We start from the raw sequence: 24,566 nt of genomic DNA, 5'->3' as shown, positions 1-24,566 counted from the left end.
ATGCTTACTTCCTCTGTCCCACAAGACAGTAGGTGAGTGAGCTATTGTGTGCTTATGTGTGAGTTCACTCACAGAACAGAGCACATGCTTAGCATGCAGAAGGTCAAAAGTTTCAATGACTCCCATTCTCCATATTTCTATATGTTAACCTTTACCTGAGTTTATCTTAATATTCTTAAAGATATTTCAAATAAATTCTTCTCTGCAATGACTTTAGTGTCCTTTGTTTTTTCTCCATCACAGTGCCAAGCACCCCAATGGCAGCCAATTTTGTGGTGGCGCCCTCAATACTTCCTCAAAAATCCAGATATGCCTACAAGCCCACAAGGGTTGCCTATCCCTGGGCTAGATATACCTTCTTGGAATCTGGATAGACAGAAGAGGCCACTGAGAATGTTCATGGAGTTAGCCACAATTTAAGCACTGCAGCAAAACTAATAGGTTAAACATAAACACACTGAGCCTAACACTTATTAGGTGCCCCCGAGTACCTCCTCAAGGTGAAGTTTTCACTGGATCAAGGTCACCTGCGAACTTTCAAACCCAAAGGTGATTCTTCTAGCTTCCTTCACAGCTGAGCCACCTCCTCTTGGAATCAAAAGCTTGCAACATTTTATAAGCTACAGTCATGTGAAAAAGAAAGTACACCCTCTTTGAGTTCTATGGTTTTACGTATCAGGACATAATAAAAATCATCTGGTCCTTAGCAGGTCTTAAAATTAGGTAAATACAACCTCAGATGAACAACAACACATGACATATTACACCGTGTCATTATTTATTTTACAGAAATAAAGCCAAAATGGAGAAGCCGTGTGTGAAAAACTAAGTACACCTTATGATTCAATAGCTTCTAGAGCTACCTTTTGCAGCAATAACTTGAAGTAATCGTTTTCTGTATGACTTTATCAGTCTCTCACATCGTTGTGGAGGAATTTTGGCCCACTGTTCTTTACAACATTGCTTCAATTCACTGAGGTTTGCGGGCATTTGTTTATGCACAGCTCTCTTAAGGCCCCGCCACAGCATTTCAATCGGGTTGAGGTCTGGACTTTGACTGAGCCATTGCAACACCTTGATTCTTTTCTTTTTCAGCCATTCTGTTGTAGATTTGCTGGTATGCTTGGGATCATTGTCCTGTTGCCATGACCCAATTTCAGCCAAGCTTTAGCTGTCGGACAGATGGCCTCACATTTGACTCTAGAATACTTTGGTATACAGAGGAGGTCATGGTCGATGCATTGACTGCGAGGTGCCCAGGTCCTGTGGCTGCAAAACAAGCCCAAATCATCACCCCTCCACCACCGTGCTTGACAGTTAGTATGAGATGTTCGTGCTGATATGCTGTGTTTGGTTTTCGCCAAACGTGGCGCTGTGCATTATGGCCAAACATCTCCACTTTGGTCTCGTCTGTCCAAAGGACATTGTTCCAGAAGTCTTGTGATTTGTTCAGATGCAACTTTGCAAACCTAAGCCATGTTGCCATGTTCTTTTTAGAGAGAAGAGGCTTTCTCCTGCAATCCTTCCAAACAAACCATACTTGTTCAGTCTTTTTCTAATTGTACTGTCATGAACTTTAACATTTAACATGCTAACTGAGGCCTGTAGAGTCTGAGATGTAACTCTTAGATGTTTTGCAATTTCTCTGAGCATTGCACGGCCTGCCCTTGGGGTGAATTTGCTGGGACATCCACTCCTGGGAAGATTGGCAACTGTCTTGAATGTTTTCCACTTGTGAATAATCTTCCTCACTGTAGAATGATGGACTGTTTGGAAATGGCCTTATAACCCTTCCCAGTTTGATGGGCAGCAACAATTGCTTCTCTAAGATCACTGCTGATGTCTTTACTCTTTGGCATTGTGTTAACACGCACCTGAATGCTCGAGACCAGCAAACTCCTGAGAGTTCAGCTTTTATAGAGGTGGTCACACTTGCTGATGATCAATTAATCAAAGGCATTTGATTAGCAGCATCTCGCTGCTATTTAGCCTCTTCATACCTATGGAAGCATCAGAGGTATCAAGGGAACGTTTTGTGCAAAGACAGGCAAGATAAAGGACAAAGAAGGCAGGGACCTAACAGAAGTAGATGAGATTAAGAAGAGGTGGAAAGAATACACAGAAGAACTATACAGGAAAGATCTGAATGTCCCTGATAGCCATGATAGTGCGGTCATTGAACTTGAGCTGGACATCCTCGAGAGTGAAGTCAAGTGGGCCTTAGGAAGCTTTACCAACAACAAAGCTAGCAGAGATGACAGTATTCCAGCTGAGCTATTTAAAATCCTAAAAGATGATGCTGTTAAAGTGCTGCACTCAACATGCCAACAAATTTGGAACACTCAACAGTGCCCACAAGACTGGAAAAGGTCAGTTTACATTCCAATTCCAAAGAAGGGCAACGCCAAAGAGTGTTCAAACTACCGCACAATTGCACTCATTTCACATGCCAGCAAGGTGATGCTCAAAATCCTACAACCTAGGCTTCAGCACTATGTGAACCGAGAACTACCGGAAGTACAAGCTGGGTTTCGAAGAGGCAGAGGAACTAGAGATCAAATTGCCAACATTCGCTGGATCATGGAGAAAGCAAGGGAATTCCAGAAAAATGTCTATTTCTGCTTCATTGACTACGCTAAAGCCTTTGATTGTGTGGATCACAACAAACTCTGGCAAATTCTGAAAGAGATGGGAGTAACGGACCACCTTACCTGTCTCCTGAGAAACCTGTACGAGGGTCAAGAAGCAACAGTAAGAACCAGACATGGAACAACTGATTGGTTCAAAACTGGGAAAGGAGTACGACAAGGCTGCATATTGTCGCCCTGCTTATTTAACTGATATGCAGAGTACATCATGAGAAACGCCGGTTTGGATGAATCACAGGTCGGAATTAAGATTGCCGGGAGAATTATCAACAACCACAGATACGCAGACGATACCACCCTAATGGCACAAACCGAAGAGGATCTCAAGAGCCTCTTGTTGAGGGTGAAAGAGGAGAGTGCAAAAGCTGGTTTGAAACTCAACATTAAAAAAACTAAGATCATGGCATCTTAGAGGAATAAGCTGAAGCTGAACCCTGACAAGACCGAGGTACTTTTGGTGGGAGACAAGAGGAGATTGGGGGATGTTGACCTGGTGTCGAATGGGGTACGGCTACCCTTGAAAGACCAGGTCCGCAGCCTGGGGGTCATTTTGGACTCCCAGCTGTACATGGAGGCTCAGGTGTCAGCTGTGAGCTGGACAGCGCTGTATCAACTCCATCTGATATGGCGGCTGCACCCCTTCCTTCCCGACCATCTGCTCCCATCAGTAGTACATGCCCTGGTCTCCTCTTGTCTAGACTACTGTAATGCGCTGTACGTGGGGTTACCCTTGAAGACGGTTCGGAAACTGCAGCTGGTACAGAACGCGGCGGCTCGCCTGATTAAAGGCAGCCGCCGGTGAGATCACATCACTCCAGTGCTGAAGGAGTTGCACTGGTTACCAGTTGTTTTCCGGGCCAAATTCAAGGTGTTGGTTTTGACCTTTAAAACCCTATATGGTTCCGGCCCAGCCTATCTTAAGGAGCGCCTCCAGCAGCGCCAGACAGGCCGCTTAACAAGATCAGCCTCGGATGGCCTTCTCTCTGTCCCATCAGCCAGGACAGCTAGACTGGTGGGGACGAGGGAGAGGGCCTTTTCTGTGCTGGCCCCCACTCTGTGGAACTCCCTCCCTAGGGAACTCCGTCATGCCCCTTCTTTAATGAGCTTCCTTTGTGCATTAAAAACGTGGTTGTTCAGGCAGGCATTTGGGGTGGGTTAGGGTATTTTAGGAAATGTTTTTATTGTAGAATTTTATTGTTTTAAACTGTTTTATTGTATGTTGTACATCGCCCAGAGTGGCTGGGTGACCATCCAGATGGGTGCTTAACAAATTTAATAATACATAAACAAACAAACAAATAAATAAATAAAATGGCATCTGGCCCCATCACTTCCTGACATATAGAAGGGGAAGAAATGGAAGCAGTGACAGATTTTACTTTCTTGGGCTCCAAGATCACCGCAGACGGTGACTGTAGCCATGAAATTAAAAGACGCTTGCTCCTTGGGAGGAAAGCTATGGCCAACCTAGACAGCGTAGTAAGAAGCAGAGACATCACCTTGCCGACAAAGGTCCGTCTAATCAAAGCTATGGTTTTCCCAGTAGTAATGTATGGCTGTGAGAGCTGGACTGTAAGGAAGGCTGAGCGCCGAAGAATTGATGCTTTCGAACTGTGGTGCTGGAGAAGACTCTTACGAGTGCCCTGGACTGCAAGGAGGTCAAATCAGTCCATCCTAAAGGAAATCAACCCTGACTGCTCATTGGAAGGACAGATACTGAAGCTGAAGCTCAAATATTTTGGCCACCTAATGCAAAGAGAAAACTCCCTAGAAAAGACCCTGATGCTGGGGAAGATTGAAGGCAAAAGGAGAAGGGGACGGCAGAGGATGAGATGGCTAGATAGTGTTACCGATGCGATGAATATGAACTTGAGCATACTCTGGGAGAGAGCGGAGGACAGGAAGGCCTGGCGTGCTATGGTCCATGGGGTTACGAAGTGTCAGACAAGACTTAACGACTGAAGAACAACAACCTATGGAAGCAGTAAGGGTGTACTTAGTTTTTCACACACAGTTTCTCCATTTTGGCTTTATTTCTGTAGAATAAATAACGACACGGTGTAATATGTAATGTTGTTCATCTGAGGTTGTATTTACCTAATTTTAAGACCTGCTACATGGATCACTGCCTTGTTGTGGCGAAGGGGCTTGCGTAACTCAGTGAAGCCATAAGCTATGCCGTGCAGGGCCACCCAAGACGGACAGGTCATGGCAGAGAGTTCTGACAAAATGTGGTCCACTGGAGAAGGAAATGGCAACCCACTCCAGTATTCTTGCCAAGAAAACCCCATGGAACGTATCACAAGGCTAAAAGAGATGACGCCGGAAGATGCGCCCCTCAGGTCGGAAGGTGTCCAATATACTACTGGGGAAGAGCAGAGGGTATTTCCAAGTAGCGCCAGAAAGAGTGAAGCGGCTGGGCCAAACCCGAAAGGACACTCAGCTGTGGATGTGTCTGGTGGTGAAAAGAAAATCCGATGCTGTAAAGAACAATATTGTTTAGGAACTGGAATGTCAGATCAATGAATCAAGGTAAGCTGGAGGTGGTCAGACATGAGATGGCAAGATTGAACATCGACATCTTGGGAATCAGTGAACTAAAATGGACAGGCATGGGCGAATTTAATTCAGGTGACCATCATATCTACTATTGTGGGCAAGAATCCCTGAGAAGAAATGGAGTAGCACTCATAGTCAACAAAAGGGTGGGAAAAGCAGTACTGGGGTACAATCTTAAAAATGATAGAATGATCTCAGTACGAATCCAAGGCAAACCATTCAACATCACAGTCATTCAAGTCTATGCCCCAACCACTGAGGCCGAAGAAGCTGAGGTTGATCGGTTCTATGAAGACCTACAACACCTTCTAGAACTAACACCAAAAAAAGATGCCCTCTTCATCATAGGGGATTGGAATGCTAAAGTAGGAAGTCAAGAAATCACCAGGATAACAGGCAGGCATGGCCTTGGTGTACAAAATGAAGCAGGACAAAAGCTAATAGAGTTTTGTCAAGAGAACACGCTGATCATAGCAAACACGCTTTTCCAACAGCACAAGAGACGACTCTACACATGGACATCACCAGATGGTCAATATCGAAATCAGATTGATTATGTCCTCTGCAGCCAAAGATGGAGAAGCTCTATACAGTCAGTCAAAACAAGACCTGGAGCTGACTGTGGCTCAGATCATGAGCTTCTTGTTGCAAAGTTTCGGCTTAAATTGAAGAACGTCGGGAAAACCACTAAACCATTCAGGTATGACCTCAATCATATCCCTGATGAATATACAGTGGAGGTGAGGAATAGATTTCAGGGATTAGACCTGATAGACAGAGTGCCTGAGGAACTATGGACGGAGGTCCGTAACATTGTTCAGGAGGCAGCAACTCAATCCATCCCAAAGAAAAAGAAATGCAAGAAAGCCAAGTGGCTGTCTGATGAGGCTTTACAAGTAGCTGAGGAAAGAAGGGAAGCGAAAAGCAAGGGAGAAAGGGGAAGATATATCCAACTGAATGCAGAGTTCCAGAGAATAGCAAGGAGAGACAAGAAGGCCTTCTTAAATGAACAATGCAAAGAAATCGAGGAAAACAACAGAATGGGAAAGACTAGAGATCTCTTCAAGAAAATTGGAGATCTCAAGGGAACGTTTTGTGCAAAGACGGGCATGATAAAGGACAAAGGCAGGGACCTAACAGAAGCAGATAAGATTAAGAAGAGGTGGCAAGAATACACAGAAGAACTACACAGGAAAGATCTGAATGTTCCTGATAGCCATGATAGTGCGGTCACTGAACTTGAGCCGGACATCCTAGAGAGTGAAGTCAAGTGGGCCTTAGCAAGCATTAGTAACAACAAAGCTAGCGGAGATGACAGTATTCCAGCCGAGCTATTTAAAATCCTAAAAGATGATGCTGTTAAAGTGCTGCATTCAATATGCCAACAAATTTGGAACACTCAACAATGGCTGCAAGACTGGAAAAGGTCAGTTTACATTCCAATCCCAAAGAAGGGCAACGCCAAAAAGTGTTCAAACTACTGCACAAGTGCACTCATTTCACATGCCAGCAAGGTGATGCTCAAAATCTTACAAGCTAGGCTTCAGCACTATGTGAACCGAGAACTACTGGAAGTACAAGCTGGGTTTCGAAGAGGCAGAGGAACTAGAGATCAAATCGCCAACATTCGCTGCATCATGGAGAAAGCAAGAGAATTCCAGAAAAACGTCTATTTCTGCTTCATTGACTACGCTAAAGCCTTTGATTGTGTGGATCACAACAAACTGTGGCAAATTCTTAAAGTGATGGGAGTACCAGACCACCTTACCTGTCTCCTGAGAAACCTTTCCAATGGCCAAGAAGCAACAGTAAGAACCAGACATGGAACAACCGAGTGGTTCAAAATTGGGAAAGGAGTACAACAAGGCTGTATATTGTCACCCTGGATGAATCAGAGGTCGGAATTAAGATTGCTGGGAGAATTATCAACAACCTCCGATATGCAGATGATACCACCCTAATGGCAGAAAGCGAAGAGGATCTAAAGAGCCTCTTGTTGAAGGTGAAAGAGGAGAGTGCAAAAGCTGGTTTGAAACTCAACATTAAAAAAACGAAGATCATGGCATCTGGCCCTATCACTTCCTGGCATATAGAAGGGGAAGAAATGGAAGCAGTGACAGATTTTACTTTCTTGGGCTCCAAGATCACCGCAGACGGTGACTGTAGCCATGAAATTAAAAGACGCTTGCTCCTTGGGAGGAAAGCTATGGCAAACCTAGACAGCATAGTAAGAAGCAGAGACATCACCTTGCCGACAAAGGTCCATCTAATCAAAGCTATGGTTTTCCCAGTAGTAATGTATGGCTGTGAGAGCTGGACTATAAGGAAGGCTGAGCGCCAAAGAATTGATGTTTTCGAACTGTGGTGCTGGAGAAGACTCTTACGAGTGCCCTGGACTGCAAGGAGGTCAAATCAGTCCATCCTAAAGGAAATCAATCCTGAGTGCTCATTGGAAGGACAGATACTGAAGCTGAAGCTCAAATATTTTGGCCACCTAATGCGAAGAGAAAACTCTCTGGAAAAGACCCTGATGCTGGGAAAGGCTGAAGGCAAAAGGAGAAGGGGACAGCAGAGGATGAGATGGCTAGATAGCATCACCGATGCAATGAATATGAACTTGAGCACGCTCCGGGAGAGAGCGCAGGACAGGAAGGCCTGGCCTGCTATGGTCCATAGGGTCACGAAGAGTCGGACACGACTGAACAACAACAACAACAAGGACCAGATGATTTTTATTATGTCCTGATACGTAAAACCATAGAACTCAAAGAGGGTGTACTTTCTTTTTCACATGACTGTAGCTCTAATAGGAGATAATTTCATGCATGCTGTGCCTCTTGTTCTATAGAACCAACGCCCTCAACTTGCTACCAGAGGGTGGGACAAAAGTATGCTCAACTGCCAATATCCTGTCATTGACAATGTTAAGGAAATGGCCAATCACAGCAAGAATATGAGCACACAGTCTCCATTAACACACAGTGACAAGTTCCAGAAGGCAGTTTGTTTTCTTGGGGTTTGCCCATAAGCCAGAAGGGCTGCTAGACAGGCAGCACCCTTTTTGCAGGTCAATATTAGGAGGAAAGTGAGAGACAATTGGAGCGTAATCTGGAAAAAATCTGGAACCCAGGTGCCCGGTTCTCCTAGCATGTTGATGCTGACACCAAAGGGCTCATTGCTAGACAATTGATGCTGGCTTGTAGGAATTTACTGCCCGTGCCAGAGTGACAACTGGAGGTTCCAGAGCTAAATCCACCCCCTCTAGTATCACCCCCAGTTGCCAAACTGTGTGGAGGAAGTGGTGGCCATGGGCCTTGCTGGCACACTCCACTCTGAAGGAGAGTGGGTTGCTGGCAAAACTAGCTGCTGATCAGGAACAAACGCATGCTCTTGAAAATTCACAACTCTTCACCAACAGCAGAGCCAAGTTCTGCACCTAGAAGACAATATGTAGATTAAGACAACTGGCAGATTAGGTTTACTTTGCATAATTTCATCTGTTTCTACTAGCCACTGGGGTAGGGAGGTGCTACCCTAAGCCTCACTTTCCTAACTTGGAGTCCTGCTCAGAACTTCTCTCTGGCTTTTGAAAAATCACAAGACAAATTAACACCCACCCTGGCTCCAAATTTGCTACCTACAGCAGCTATCTTCAAAATTCACCTCTGCCCTCCCCACCAAATTCTCAAGATGGAGCACAGAACAACCACCAGTTAGAACAGGCCAGCTGAATGGCAACCATATCTTCTCTCACCGAAATCCAGGGAAAAATGGAGCAGGCAAGTGTAATTAAAGATGCCCTTTTTGTGCACTATAGCCATTTGGTTTCCTGGATTGCTAAATTAAGGAGAGCATATGGGAGAAAAGCCTTCCAGTGGAGTCAGTAACCACATCCTCCTCCCACTTCTGGCCTGCCACTGCACATTAGAGCAGGAACTGCCGTGAAACAGAAGGGAAACAAGGCTTGCAAAAGCTGTTTTGAAGACAGCCCCAATTTGATCTCCAAGGGATGAGCTTGCATTTCTCAGAGCTCTCTTCCTCCTCCTCTGCGGTATTCAGCTTTTCCCACACCCTTAAAACCACCAGAATCATGACGTGCTTGCCAGACAGAGCTCAAAAGCCAAGTCTCTCCATCCAGTTCAAACCGAGAGCTAAAACAATCCAATGCACAGCTAGTCCTCAGGCAAAGCCATCTCCAGGCTTACTCTTACTTTTCTCTCTAACCTGTGGTGTGAAGAACAGTTGATGCCTTCATGGCTCTAGAGAACAAGACACAAATAAAACAGGGTACATGCTACTTCTGAACTGGTACACAAGAGCACCACCTTAACTTAGGCTCGTGCCAGCACTGAACTGTGGAGACATAGAACCCAAGTGTGGGCTTGCATGGAGACCACAGAGAATACATGAGCATCTGACTCAACAGATCTTCACTAGACAGAAAAGAGCTGACAAACTCCAGACCATGCTGGTTATTACAGCTCTAAGAGACATCTGTTCTGAGCTAAGGATACACACAACAAATTCATTAGAGAAGGATGCATGCCCCCACCTTTTCCCCTGGTAGCAATGATTAAGGGAGCACAGCTAAAGAAGAAACTGCAAAGTGGATTAGAGAGAAGTTTCACTAGACACACACAGATCTGGATAAAACTCAGCAGAAAGACAGTACTGGTGCTAAGGAAAGCAGTAAATGTGTACTCAGACTTACAAGCCCATTCCTCTTCGTGAGACTTCTTTTTGGCCTGGTGTGCTTACCTCCACAGGCTGCCGCAACCAAAAGACAGTATCTGAGCACAGAAACTCCCATTTATTACTTTTTGGCCCATCCTCTGTTCAATTAAATGACTGCTGATTCCTCCCTTCACCTCAACCCATTGGCTGGGTAGAAGTTTCTTAATACTGTCTGCTGTGAAACACATATCCTGGCAGGTGCTCCTGGACCACAAAATGCTCAAAATCCTGTGGCTCACACTTGGAGAACACATTTGCCTTAATGGCCTTGAGTTTTCCAAACCAAGGATTAAGCTTCAACCCTAGTGTGCAACACAAGAGTCAATTTCAATTTTGCATCTTGTAAAAAAAACCTGTATGTTGATTAGCTTCCCCTACACAACTCTGCACCCCTCAAAGGGATGGTGTGGCATTAGTGACCAATTTAGTTACTATTCAGGAGCTTCTAAGAACGTGCTTGGGCTTCTGGGCTTCGACATATCGGTTCTCTTCCTGCCCCACCCCACAATTCCATATGATCTTTGCTCCAAAGAACACAAAAGCCTTTTTTTTACCAGGCATCACTGCTAAGAAATGCCCCTTGCTTGGGGCTATACAGTCATCATTTGTATAGTCACTACTATACTGCTTTCCAGTGTTCAAAGCCCTTCATAGAGGTTGTTTTATAATCCTTACAGTATAATCCATGAAGTATGTGAGAATAATCCCCATTACAGATTGGAGACTGAGGGGTTGTGTCTTGCCTAAGGCCAGCTAGTGAGCTCACGGATGAGGCAAGATCCAAAGCAGGGACTTCCCAATTCGCAGCTTAGTTTTACCCACAACAATACAGACCAGCTCTCCTCCGCTTAGAAGTTTCCTACTGGCAATCCTCAACAATGCCCATATTTTTCAGTTCAGGAGGGAGCAAGAACTATTGTCCTCCTGGGAAGAAACATCTTTCTTAAATACTGGGTTTCCCTTACTCCCTGTGTGCATGCCTGCAAAGCAGCTACTCCCAGTATGAAGTGCGAGAAGGAAGACACAGATGTAAACAGAGAATAATTACAGCTGGCGGATTAAGTAGAAGCAGCTTCCATGGTAGCAGTTACTGCAGAGTAAAGTGGGATAAGATGCTAATAACAGAAGAGAAAAGAAAGGTACATGCAAACATATTCCCACTTTATAATTCAGGCCTCATATGAAGCTCCTTTCTAGGGAAACAGACCATCTAATCCAAAGCTATCTATGCTGAATGGCTGCAGGTCTCCAAGATCCTCAGGAAGAAGGGAATCTTCCCCATGCCGTTTAGTTGGAGATTACTGAACCTGGGACCGAGTTGAACGCAAGACTATATACTCAACCCAAGCCAAGGACATACTCAGAAAAGTCCATTTCCCAGTGCTCCAAGCACCACAGGTTTGGGGCTGGGTGGAGGGGGAAGACTGCAGGCAACTTCTCTCGTTTGGAACCCTACCCAACTTTCACTGGGAAGTGAGCAACATAGGAAACACCAACCATACAAGCTGGACACAGCTGAGCAAATGACCACTGTGGCTTATTTCTAATGTTTCTGTCCTTCACACCTAGCGAACAAGTGTCTCTCAACACCTCACAATTAAAGTTCATTACATGAGCCATGAATTGGCCAAGTCACAAGTGTCCATGATCAAACAGGAATTAACAGTAACATATTAGTGGTGCAGTTCATTCTTCTTGCTGGTCACTTATTACTGCTGGCAAACAGGCAGCAGCAAGTACTTGGAAGGTATATTTGCACACACTGAAATACTAATAATGTTTAATCAGAACAGGGTGATCTGCTCAAGTATGGGGTGGGGGGAGAGACACAGTGGTCTTCAAAGAGACCTAGCCAGCCCTGCCCATGCCAACAGAGCTGCTCTTAAGCCTGTTCACACATACCTTCCCCAGCCTGGCCCAGTATACACACCCAATACAGATAGTGTTACCACCACCTACTTGGCTCACTGAAACTTGCTCTAATAACCCCTTGTTGACCTGACTTAATGGCCAAGGACAAAGCTTGCATGGAGCCCCTCAGCCTCAGGTCATAAAAAAGCCAGGAAGAACTGCTGCCCCTTTAGAGTACATTAGCAATTTCACACTGTTTGCATGGAATCCATCACATGCTAGCTAAACAAAGACAGAATTGTACTGAGAAGGGAAAAGAACCATTCAGCCACGCCTGCTCCAGGGTAAACATGTAAAATGAGTGAAAAGACAAGCTTATTATATATTTATTCCCCACCCACCCCCAGAACTCTGCAAGGATGTTTCACCACTATGATCTTTGGGATGCATCTACACATCACTTTGGACTGACCCTTTGGTGCAAAACCAACGTATTCCTAGAAGCTGAAAGGGGTACCATGCATTCTCCCCTAGCACCCATACTGGAGGACTGGTAGGGAATCCATGGGGGGCTGTGAGAGAGCCCAATGTGGTGAGTCACCAGGCTAAAGCTATGGCAAAGCCTTATGGGGATTTGCCCTCAAGGCTAACTGTTGACTGATACCACTGGATCACAGATGCTGCAGGACAGCACATTCACACATGCCTTAGAAAGCAGAACTAGCTAGCACTCAAACCTATCACACATTATTGCCACACTATTTAACTTCTGTGCTGCCTGTTCTTTGCAGGAAGTGGCTAGTTCCCATTTTCCTTGGCTTTTTTCCCCAATTCTGGCAAACCATCCCAAGACCTGCTAGGACAAGCAGTGGACAGGAGACATACTCTAGCCATTAATTTCTGCTCTGGCCCTTGCTGCTTGACTGTGCACAAGGGTTTCCCCTAGCGATGAAGCACCAGGCAGGGACAGCAGCAGAAAAAGAAAAGGAAGAATTTGGCATGGATCATTCAGTACATACAGATGTGCAAGAACTCTCCCCAAACCAGGAACATTTCCAGAACCCTACAAGTTCTGTAAGAATGCTGCCTCAGGAAGCCACCGGGGGGGGGGGGTGTCTCCTCCATCAATGTTTATGGGAAAATCTGCTTCATCTGAGCAAATACGTAAGAGCACCAGACAAAGCAGGCAGAGGAGTACACAGCCAGCGGTCTCCAAACATCAAGGGCTACTGGACCCTTGGACAAAGCAGCTGGAGCCTGAGAATCTAAGATCAAGCCCCCAGACCAAATCAGGTCCCTCTATTCTCTATTCACAAATTAGTCCAGGCCACGTGGAGATTAGATAATACTGCAAACAGAGTAAGGGTAAATTTATTTTCTTTATTTCTTGCATGTATAGCCCACCTTTTTTCCTCTTGCAAGGAACCCAAGGCGGCTTACATTATCCTCCTCCTCTCCATTTTATCCTCACAACAACCCAGTGAGGTAGGTTGGGCTGAGAGTCTATGACTGGCCCAAAGTCACCCAGTGAGCTTCCATGGTAGAGTGGGGACTAGAACCCAGATCTCCCGATTCCCAGTCCAACACTCTCATCACTACACCACGCTGGGTTTCATAAAGCACATCATATAAAAAATGCCTGGAGGAATAGGAAAATGCGGATTGCTAAAGCAAGTCGGCAGAAGACAACACCACGTAGTCACTGGCCCACATGAAGGAAAATTCCTCCTGACCCCAAATAACATTGATGCATTGGAAAGTACAAACTTCTTTTCAGCTTCCAGGTAATGCCTGAAATTTCCTGATTATTAATACATTTCAGTGTGCTTTACAATCCTGATCAGATTTACCTCTGCAATTACTTTGTTGGAGGCCTCTGTCTCTGACATTTCAAAAAAGTGAACCAATTCTTATCTTCTGCACCAACAGTTAGGAGAAATAGTGATGGGTTTCTACAACTTGAGTTAAGAATTAGGGAGTGAAACTGACCAAAAGTCAACACACCATCAAAGAAGCTTACTCTGGAATCCCCTTACTTGGAAGCTTTCACAAAAATGCTTGACAGACACCTGCCTTGAATATGGGTACAAGACTGTCATAAGGCAGAGAGTGGGCTAGAATACTGAATACTGAGAGACCCCGTCCCCCTCTGTCTGATTCAAATGAAGAAATAGTTATAAATGGAAGTTCACTGCTGGCTGTGTCATTACCACGACTAGAGAGTTCATATCTGACTGGTAATAGTTCCACTAATACCAGATGATTTAGTGGTGGTCTACTACCATTTCCCCTAGTTCTGGAATAGAGACTTAAGATCGGAAAAAGCTGGTTAGAAGACCCCTTACTGAAAACGTAGGATCCTCCATTACTCAGTGCCTACTCTAAACAACAGGAGTATGTTTATTTAAATTATTTTTACTCTACCTCACCCAGGCTTGGGGCAGCTTATTTTATATTTGTTATTATTTTATGGTGCAAACACTTATTTTTGGCATGTTGTAAAGCAATATTCTTTTTTATTTTTCAAAAGAAAATACAACACCACATTAATATTGATTCAGAGTCCCTCCCCAATCCCTCCCCCAGCTTGGACAGTTTCAGGATTCTTCTTCTCCCCTCCTTTATATTCCATTTCTATTCTGAGGTAATAATCCTGCTTCATTCCTTTATTACCTTCTTTTCATGAGCCCCACAAATTTCTATAAGCTTCTACCAACATTATTCTATTCAAATCTTTTTTCATAAAGTCTATATATTTTTGCCAGTCCTTCTTGAAGGTGTATCTTTTCTTTATTCCTCTGTGCACTCTTAACTTCTGTGTCAACTTTTTATTTATTGCTATGTCCCAAATTTTCTTTTTCCACAAAGATACTGTCAGCATCCCGGCTGTCTTCCAATTACTTGCAATTAATTGCCTCATGGTTGTCAACAAGAAGCCAATTAATGTTTTTTCTCTAATCTCTCTATTTTCTTTTACAAACATAGTCAATAAAGCTAATTCTGGTGTTTTACAAATCTCTTGATCAGTAATTCTTTCTATTTCTTGAAATATCTTGTCTCAGAATTTTCTAAGCCTCCTATATTCCCACCATATATGTATCTGAGTACTGTTAATTCCACATCCTCTCCAACACAAAGGCGATAGATTCTTATTCACTTTTGCTAACTTCACTGTGTCAAATACCACTTCTGAACCAACTTTAGTCCACCTTCGTTTATTTTGGTGGTTATTGCTTGAAAGGGAAATCTATCTAAAAATTGTTTCCAATCTTCTTCCTCTATCTCCTCTTCAATATCTCTTTCCCATAGCTGCTTTACTGTTACATTCCCCCTTATCACCTGCTGTGTCAGAATTTTATATGTTTGGGTTATTATACCCTTACCTCCTAATTGATAATTATCTATAAGTTTTTCCCATTCTCTCTTGTACTTTGCCTTATTATCTTTCTAATTCTTATAAATTTACTGATTAGCATCCATACTAACCATGACATCCCCATACTTTGTACATGATTATTCCACACTTCTTGTGTTATAGGGTTCTGCTGTTCATAAAAATTTCTCATTTGGGTCAATCTTATGTCTTTCAACTTATTTTTCCCCACTGCTTTCCCTTTTATATCAAACTCCGGGTGCACCCAAATTGGTATTAATGGAGAAACCCCTGGCATTAGTTTCTCTTTCTTAAAGCTCCATGCTTTTAATAATCCTTTTATTGTACTTCCATGGTTTCTTATTTGTTGTTTTATATACTTTTTAATATATAACATATTCTGTAATTCCTCTTCCCTTAACCCCATCAATTCCCTTTCTATTTCTATCCAATTTACCCTCGCCCCTTCCTTTATTATTGTTAACATATGTCTTAGTTGGTATGCATCATAATATGTTTTTAAATGTGGTATACCCCATCCTCCTTCTTACATAGATCTGTATATGAAAGCCTTTGCTGTTCGTGGCCTTTTAGTCTTAAAAATAATTTTTCTATGCTGTTTTGCCATGTTTTAAACCTGTTTTGCCATGTTTAAAGCAATGGTCTGGGTGTGCAATAAAGAAATATTGCTGCCACCACCCACCCCACAAAATACAACCCTACGCAATAGGGACAATGAGACTTCATTACATGACCGAACAAATATAATCCTTTCAGAAAAGTTGGATTTTACGCTCGTGTGTGCACGCGCACACACACACGGGGCGGGGGGGGAGGCATCATTGGGGAGGTCATTCCACAGCCTCAGATCAACTGCAGCAGAAGGCCCTGCTCCCTCTTTTATGAAAAGCAACGAGCAGCAATTTAATCCCCACCAACTGAGGCGGCCATGCAAACTGTACAGAGGTGAAGTACATTTACTCCCAGAATAACCTCAGCAGTAATCAGCTACTGTTACTTCATGGATGAGCAGCTTTAATGGGATACACAGAGTCCCGTCCCAAGAGATTTTAACCATCTAAGAACTGTCATCAGATTTCAAGATTCCTGTTTTAAGCTAGAGCCAATATATTTTCACTGCCATCTTAGCAAAGGGGCCCATGTGTTAGCTGAAGGAGAGGAGGAGGTTAAATTGCTCAAAGGCCAACCCCCAGGGCTCTCTAACCATAGCCAGCAACCTTAACCTAGGTCAAATTCCCTTTATCTCCCTGCCTTGTTTAATTAGTCAGCCATAAACCAACACTTTTTCACAGCTGTGGATAAACAGAGGAGCAGAGCACGCCCACCTCCACTAGCATACACCCAGCAGTTAAGATCTTGCCACTGGCTGGAAGTATAACCACCACCTTAAAATAAAAAAGGAGAGAGAGCAGCAGACTGACAGAACTTGTTTCTTCAGGATCAGATATAAACTGGTTTGGTTGCGCCACTTTAAAAAAAAGTTGGAACAACATCTACTAGTATGGGTAAATTAGAGGAACTTAACATAGGTGTTACATGAAAAAAAAAGTCTACGAACATCTACAGAGATACTAAGGGTACTCCTGCCGTTTGTGCAAGAGTAATTTTTCAGAAAAAACATAATGCATTCCCCTGAAAATGACCATGTCACATCTTAGGAAGCTGCCTGTTACCAAGTCAGCCTGTTGGTCCAACTAGCACAGTAATGTCTACCCTGACTGGAAGTGGCTTTCTAGCGATCAGACACGGGTCCTTCTGAGTATTATCTGGAGACTGAGCCTGGGACTTCTGCATGCAACGCACATGGTCTGCCACTGAGCTACAGCCCTTCTCCTAATGACCTTGCTGGCCAACTATGACAGAAACATAGCTGAGGCAACTGGCAGTCTGTGGACCATCAACAGGACCGCTAGAGCTCATTCAGCAAGGGGAATGCATCATCATCATTTTTGCCCTCCTCAACCAAGCAGTACCCTGGTCTGGATCTCTTGAGCCTTACACAGCTATTGTTGCTGGTGAGTCAGGTGGGATAGGGGTGGGGGAGGGAGAGGGGGCTGTGCTATGTTCTAGGCTGGGCACTGCAGTAGGTGTACATGCCTTCACCAGTCTAGCTCTATAGCCCACAGCACCTTAAGCAAAAATGTATTCATGCCATGTGGTTTTGAATGACTCTGTAATCCAAGACCTCGTGCCTGGATAATCACTGTTCACAGGTTCGATATGCATGAAGACCCATCTGGACACAAGGCCTTCACCCACAGAGATCAGCTGCACAAGCATGTTGTGGATGCTAAAAAGTAAAGCTGGGACTAGTAACCAGTGCAAATAGCACCACACACTAGAGTGACAGGACAGGCATCAGTTATTGGACTGTTCTTTCCACTGTGAAGTCAACAGCAACAAGTATTTGTAAGCAGTACATGCAGGCACAGTACAATCCTTGGAGATCATCAATTGCCTCTCCAGTTCCAGTGCACGGTGCTGACACAATGAAGCTACTTTGTGCCATCACCATGCCGTGTCACGCATGTAGGCAGAATGTACCAGCCCAAAACAGTTGTGCCATGACAAATACAGGGCAGTTCAATACAGTCGATGAAGCAGTGTACGTCGGCGATCTAGAAGTTGCTCAGCTTTGGCTTACGTACAAAGTCCCACTATTTGATCCCTGCACCTTTCCTGTTCCCACACAACTTCTTCAGTTGCTACCCAAATACAATTTTAGGAGCACTGGCTGCAGCACAGCACCACAATCCACTTTGTTCAACCTTTCATAAGAACATAACTTAAGAAAAGCCATACTGGATCAGACCAAAGTCCTCTTTAGTCCAGCATTCTGATCTCACAGGATCCAAACATTTGCCCCAATGGGAAGCCCACAAACAGAATACAAAAGCAACAGCACCCTCCTGGTCGTGTTTCCCAGCAACTGGTATTGAGAGGCAGACTGCCTCTGATATGGCAGGTGATATATACCATCTTGCCTAGTAGTCACATCACTCAACTTCATGGGATGACCTTGGGTTCTAGTACTATGAGGGAGGAGAAAAATGTCTCCCTATCCACTTTCTCCATGCCATGCATAATGCTATACATCTCTATCATGTCCAACCTTGACTCACCATTTTTCTAAGCAATGAAGCCCCAAACATTGTAACCTTTCCTCATAGGGGAGTTGCTCCAGCATTCTGATGATTTTGGCTGCCCTTTTCTGCACCTTCTCCAGCTCTAGGAGATCCTTTTTCAAGGTGTATAGAACTGTACATAGTATTCCAAGTGCAGATGCACCACAGATTTGTATAAAGACATTATGATATTGGCAGTTTTATTTTAGATCCCTTTCCTAACAATCCTCAATAGCGAATTTGGCTTTTTCACAGCAGCTGCACACTAGATCAATGTTTTCATCAACCTATCCACCACAACCCCAAGAGCTCTTTCCTGGTTAGTCACTGAGAGTTCAGACCCTCATCAGTGTATATAGGCAAAGTCAGGATTTTTTGCCCCAGCGTGCATCACTTCACACTTGCTTACATTTGACATTTTAATGCCCACTTCCCCAGTTTGGGTAGATCCATCTGGAGTTCTTTGCTGCTCCTTTTTGTTTTAACCATCCTATAATTTGGTGTCATGAGCAAACTTGGCCACCTCATTGCTTGTCCCTCTTCTTTCAGAAGAGCAGTGGCTGGCATTACTCTGTAGCAAAAATGGCTTGGTCTGCTGTAGGATAAGCTTACAGAGGTTCTGGAGACATTAACTTGATTAATCCTGCTCAGTACTGCACCTCCCTCCTCTCCAACATGTAAAGAAACCCAACACCTTGATCATATGCATGAACTCGACCTCACTTGATCATATGCATGAACTCGACCTCAGCTAGCACCTAGAAAAATTCATTCCACAATAAGCCAATCAGTGCCCAGTTTTGCCTTCAATATTACCCCAAAGGGCTTTCTGGCAATGGCACCACCAAGCCATTAAGGCCACTCAGCTGCCTCTTTGGGCTTGATGCTCTGGAATGAAAATTCCAGGAAAGGCCTATTGGAGTGCAGTGGCATTTACACTCCATTGTGCTGCCAGCAAAGCGTGGGGGGGGGGGGCCTGGGGGGGCTCAAGGGAAGGCTTAGCCTTTGGTAGACAGGGAACAAAAATTGCAAAGTAAATATAAATAGCTACACACAACAATTATCATCCTGGGCTCTAGAAATCTGCAAAGCCATTATTGTGCTGTAAGCCATGGAAGCCTCTCCTAGCGCAGAACTCAATGACTTGGAAACAGGGTTCCCCATGTTTTTGTAAAACTTTGGCTGGCATTTCAGATCCCCATCACATTCGCTCTCTCTCTTCAGCACACAAGTCCACTAGCGCTGATGGATGGACACACTGCTACAAACTCATCTTTACCTACAAAGTCCTCCCCGAGTCTTGTTCCCCTCCCTCACTTTATCTCCCCACTTTTATATATTTCTCTCCATTCTTCCAGCTCTATCACCCTCAGACGACAAAAGGTTTACTCCCTTGGTTCCCCTTATGCCTGGAACTCCCTCACAGAATACCTGCACCTTCTAATCCTTCTCAGACCTAATGTTTTCCATGAAACACTTGGCATAACACCTTAATCTCCATTAGCCCAATTGTAATTAAGCCTGCATACGTGTAACAGAAATAAATGCACACTTTCCCTTTTTGTCCCTGCTTCTATTTCTCTCCCTTCTATTGCACTTTAGATTGCAAGCTCCTTGCGGCAGGGACTTGCCCTCTTAAGCTCTGTAAAGCACCATGTACACTGATGGCACTTTATATAAACAACCACTCTTACTACAGTCTGTGCACTGCTCTCTACCCACCTAACTAGGTCTTCTGCCTTTCATTTCTGTTAACAAACAGAGCAAATTATGAGATGGCTTTTAAAAAAACGGCTCATGTTCAAAATGCAGACTGTGAACTTTAGAGTTACACAGAATTCTTATTTCAAGTACAGGTATAGAACAAAAGAAGTTGCAGTACATTCCTAGGCTGGCTATGATCGAGTAAGCAAAGGAGTAAATTAGCTTAAAGACTTGGATTTTCCATGTTTGCAGTCACGACCCACCTTGGTCAATTATTTTCAGGATGTTTTCAATGGAAGTTCTTTTCAAATAAAGGTTTCTAGGTTCTTATTTTCAAATAAGTTAGGAGATGGGGTATAAATGTTTTAAATAACATTATAATTTAAAGTAAGTAAGGCCAGTAAGTAATCTACCATTTTGGGGCAAGGTAATCGAGAAGGCAGTGTCTATTCAACTCCAAGCAGTCTTGGATGAAACTGATTATCTGGACCCAATTCAATCCGGCTTCAGGGCGGGATACGGAATTGAGACTGCCAAGGTCGCCTTGGTGGATGATCTTTGCCTGGGAATTGATAGGGGGAGTGCATCCCTGTTGGTTCTTTTGGATGCCTCAGCGGCTTTCGATACCATTGACCATGGTATCCTTCTGGATTGCCTGAGGGAGTTGGGGGTTGGGGGCACTGCTCTGCAATGGTTCTGCTCCTTTCTCTCAGGATGGTTCCAGATGGTGTCGCTCAGGGATAGTTGTTCCTCGAAAAAGGAACTATTATGTAGAGTCCCTTGGGGCTCCATTCTATCCCTGATGCTGTTCAATATCTACTAGGGATGGCAGAGAATTCCGCCATGGACTCCAATGAGGCCGGATTCCTCTTCAGATGGATCCTCCAGCTCCGGAGCACCAGCGATACAGCCACCACGCCATATCGCTGGCTGAAGGGGATTGACTGCAGACGCAAATGGCATCCAGGACGCCATTTGCGGCCGTAAAGGTCTTAGTTTAAGGTAAATGCGGCCGTAAATGGCTGCATTTAGCTTAAACTAAGACTTTTACGGACGCAAATGGTGTTCTGGATGCCATTTGCGTCCCTGCGTTTTTTTCCATACAATGGGCTACACAAATATTTGCATTTGCAGTCAATACCCCTCAGCCAGCAATACGGCTTGGCAGCTGTATCTCTGGCGCTTCGGAGCCGGCTGGCGGCTCTGCAGAATCGCCACAGAGCCGGCCGAAGAGGATTCTGGGTGGAGGAATGGATCGCCTCCCCCCCACGGGTGGATTCCCCACGGACCGGCAGGTAGGGAATCCGCCCATCCCTAATATCTACATGAAACCACTGGGAGAGATCATCAGGAGATATGGGGCTGAGTGTTATCAGTATGCTGATGACACCCAAATCTACTTCTCCTTAACATCTTTATCCAAGGAAGCTATGGCTCCTCTGAATGACTGCCTGAAGTTGGTAGTGGGCTGAATGAGGGAGAACAAGCTGAAATTGAATCCAAGCAAGACAGAGGTGCTCATCGTGAAGGGTCCTACTTCAGGTATTGAGGTATGTCAACCAGTTCTGGATGGGGTTGCACTCCCCCGAAGGAGCACGTTCGTAGCTTGGGAGTGTTTCTTGACCCAACCCTTCTCCTGGCACCCTAGGTGGAGGAAACGGTGAGAAGTGCCTGTTATCAACTTCAGCTGATACGCCAGCTACGCCCATTCCTGGAACATATGGACCTGGTAATGGTGGTGCATGTGCTGGTAACCTCCAGGCTCAATTTCTGCAACGTGCTGCACTTGAGGCTGCCTTTATACTTAGTTCGGAAACTTCCAAATGGTACAAAATAGGGCAGCCAGGTTGGTCTCTGGGACATCCCGTGAAGACCATATTAACACTGGTTTTAAAATCTTTACACTGGCTGCCAATTTGTTTCCGAGCAAAATATAATGTGCTGGTTTTTACCTTTAAAGCCTTACATGGTCTAGGTCCAAGGTACCTTAGGGAGCGCCTTCTCCCCGCATCCCAGTCTGCCACCTAAGGTCCTCTGGGGGCTCTCTGCTGCGGCTGCCTAATGCAAGACTGGCAGCCACATGCAAGGGGACCTTTTCCTTTGCCACCCCTCAGTTGTGGAATGACCTGCCGGTTGAAATGCGCCTGCTGACCTCGCTGAAGGTTTTTAAGCAGGCATTAAAGATGCTGTTATTTTGGCAGGCCTTCCCTTTTTAGAACTTTTGTTCCTTTTGCTGACTTCTGAATATTATTTTTAAGCAGTGTTATTTTAAGCTGTGTTTTATTGTTGGATGTTTTAAACAAATTGTTTTTAGTTAAAAGTTGTTTTTAGTTATATGTTGTTTGTCCTTAAGTTTTATGTAAATAGTTTTTAAACTTTGTATATTGTATTTAAATGTTTTAACTTTTGTAAATTGCCCAGAGAGCTTTGGCTATGGGGCAGTATAGAAATATAATAAAACAAAGCAAAGCAAAGCAAAGCAAAGCAAAGCAAAGCAAAACAGCAGCCTGCAGAAGTTGTGCCACATTCAATCAGTAAATTTCTGAAGCTTCACCGTAATACTTCTAGTCTTCTTTCTGCTATAAATTACCAGAGCGGTTCTTCAGAATGTCTCATTATGATTCTAGTCCTCAAAGAAGCAGAAAACTCTGTGAAAGTAATTGCAAAATGATGGCTTAGGGGGAACTGCGACACCTGTAGGCATGTATGCCTTGGTAAATGCTGCATCCTGCACTCAACACCAGGGGTAAGATTTCCTGTCCCCTCCCACATTCCTATGATTCATGTCCCCTCCCCACAATACCTCCTGCACCAAAACCTTTTCCCTATCCTGTTCCTTTCTTATTTCCCTCTCTACAGCCCCTTCCAAAAAACTTCTCACAACCACACACTCAATTTTACAACACTGTATGCAAGTCTGGGTAAATGGGTGTGTCACATACATAGAGGCACCTAGAAGTTTGTATTATCTATGGGGCTTTCATTCTCAAGCCCTGTTATATGTACACGGACTTACAAGTACAGGAACAGCTTACCACGTTTTTACAGTTCTCAACAACCTCACCCATTCCCAACCCCATGTGCACCCCCCCACCCCAAATTCTCACAGGCCACAATCAACTGGGCGGTGCAGACATCCACTGAAGACAATTTGACCAAGAAAGCCATAATTACATTTTAGCGGTCATATGCTGTTGCGCCCCCTCCCATTTTTAGAAGTAAATGGGCAGCCCTAATTTTAGTTAGTGCTAAGCCATTTTATTTAAAAGAATTAAAGCAAACATAATACAGATTTGTTCTAGAAAGTATTAAAAAGGTCCCCTTTCTCCAGAAAGTTGAAGTAAAAGATTTCTACACAAAATATAATTAGGTTGAAATTCAACATACACAGAAAGAGCTAATCAACCCCGCACACTCCCCATAACAAACCTCTCCTCTTTTTTCACAGCCTAATAAAAACCTCGCGGTGTCTTTCAAGTTGAGCAGTGGAATATTTCCATTTGCACCAGAGTGCCCTGCTTAGATGAAAAAGTTGGGGAGAGCTTGGCCTTCTCCTGCTTCCACAGCAAGGACAGAGAATCCACCCTTCCTGAAAGCGCCGTACCCATGAAACTCCATGGGGGAGGAGGAGCAAGAGAAGGAGCAACTGGCAAGCAAATTAACTTGCTTACCTCTATCATTGCTGTACTTCCTGCAAAGTCAGTTTCAGGGTGCTGGAGAGGAACAGATCACAGGGCGAAGGAGGGTGGGGTGGAGGGGAGAATGTAGCAGCAAGACTCTCCCCCTCCGGAAGAGGAGACTGGATTTTCCTCTCTGCTCAGGAGAAGAGAGTGTGTCAGTTGCCTTGCCCCAGGAAGAGACACTTGATCCTGGCAGGGACACGCACACTCCTTCACTCGCATTCCCTCAGCTACTACACAAGTTTCCTGACGTTGCAAACCCTGAAGCACCACCCCCTCCCACTAGCAGTCTCTGCACTGGGTGGCAGAAGAGAAGGCAGCAACAGTGCCGCCCATGGCAAAATGACGCAGGCACACAGGAGGAGGAGGAGACAGTCTACATTCTTTGTCCAGTCCTGCACTGTTTTGTAACTTTGAGTATGGATGAACTGATGGATACACATTCAAAGGCCACGCATCCTTTGATCTGGAAGCCTTCTAATCTTAGGTGTGTGTGAGCTGATTACTGGGGAAGGGGAGGATAGGGAAAAAGCACTCTACATGTGCTCATAAGGTAACCATTACTCCACATCTTCTAGAGCACACCCTGAACACTGGGGTCTAATGCTGAATCCTGGTGAGGTTTGGCTCAGCTAAAGCCTTGTCAAAGATGGGGAAAGGGGGGTGGGAGATGTCCTTGCCCCCAGGCTTTGAACGGGAGAGACAGGGATGGGAGATTCTAAGCTGCTTTAAGGATTGTGACTATAGAAGTAACAGGCACAGAAGTTATCAAATTATGCATGGGGGCTCACCCTTGCTTCCCTATCTCACCTCTTACTGTGGCCCTTGAAATGGCAAATGTCATCCACTGGACTACACACACATTCATAAA

The 24,566-nt window shown here is 44.5% G+C and overlaps 1 protein-coding gene across 5 annotated transcripts in view; it reads right to left on the bottom strand.

Annotated features, from left to right (window-relative positions):
- The window catches only part of PAK4 (p21 (RAC1) activated kinase 4), an 84,655-nt gene that overhangs the window by 33,040 nt on the left and 27,049 nt on the right, over positions 1-24,566 (bottom strand). Inside the window, exon 1 of one of the 5 annotated variants that reach the window (XM_084814642.1) lies at positions 23,687-23,913. The exons of 3 other annotated variants lie outside the window; for them this stretch is intronic. The gene's annotated coding sequence lies outside the window, so the exon portion shown is untranslated. Of the gene's footprint in view, positions 1-23,444; positions 23,528-23,686; positions 23,914-24,566 lie in introns of those variants that run through there. One more of the 5 variants, XM_084814643.1, reaches the window with a different exon arrangement.

Source organism: Heloderma suspectum, chromosome 10, assembly GCF_057233095.1.
Source record: "Heloderma suspectum isolate Gila_16-S chromosome 10, 16-S_ref, whole genome shotgun sequence".
In the NCBI taxonomy this organism is placed as follows: domain Eukaryota; kingdom Metazoa; phylum Chordata; class Lepidosauria; order Squamata; family Helodermatidae; genus Heloderma; species Heloderma suspectum.
Note: the sequence above shows the minus strand (reverse complement) of the source record. Positions and strands in the feature narration are given on the sequence as shown.